Genomic DNA, 751 nt, shown 5'->3' with positions numbered 1-751 from the left:
TTCCAAATAAGTTTACATTCCCAGCTACTGGAGGTTGGGACTAGGATACAGGTTTCTGTGAAACACAGTTCACTACAGAAGTCATACCAAATGTCAGAGGAAGGAAGATTGGACATTAGATTGACAAGAAGAAAGTTATTGATGACTTGAATCAGAGCAATTCCAGGAGAGGAATTTCAAGCTGCTTGTTCAGCTCATGACTTAGTAGATCTACAGGTAATGATGGGTATAGCTTTCCCTCTAGAAGAAGGCAACATCAGTACTTCAGCAGGCAAAATCATCTAGTTTACAAATGATCTAGCAGAGGACCAGAAAGCTGGTCATTTGCCCAAGGTCATATCACTGGAGTTCAGCCTAGGTTTTCATCTTCCAGAGCTCTGCTCAGATTTATTTACTTTTGGAAAATACAGAAATCTCCCCATAAAAGTAAAAATCATTCATAAGCCTGTAACTTTAGAAAATAACCTGATGGAGGGCTAGAGAGGTTAGTTATTCTACTTTGGGATCAAAGGGAGGTAGGTTAGTCAACTGTTTCCTGTTGGCTCAGGCCTGGAAGGGTTTCTGGGACATGACTTTAGTGATAAGGCAGGGAAAATCCTTCAGCAAACTGAGACAACTTGATTACTGTAGTTAGAGGAGGGAATTATTATAGGAAACCAACAAGACCTGTGATTCAGGGACAGGGTGGTAGCACCGATGCAGAATAGCCAGTGATTAGCCAGGGCCTAGCGGAGAAGGCAATGGCACCCCA

The sequence above is a fragment of the Bos javanicus genome, chromosome 5 (assembly GCF_032452875.1).
Source record: "Bos javanicus breed banteng chromosome 5, ARS-OSU_banteng_1.0, whole genome shotgun sequence".
NCBI lineage: Eukaryota > Metazoa > Chordata > Mammalia > Artiodactyla > Bovidae > Bos > Bos javanicus.
The sequence above is the reverse complement of the archived record's forward strand: the minus strand, read 5'-3'. Positions refer to the sequence as shown.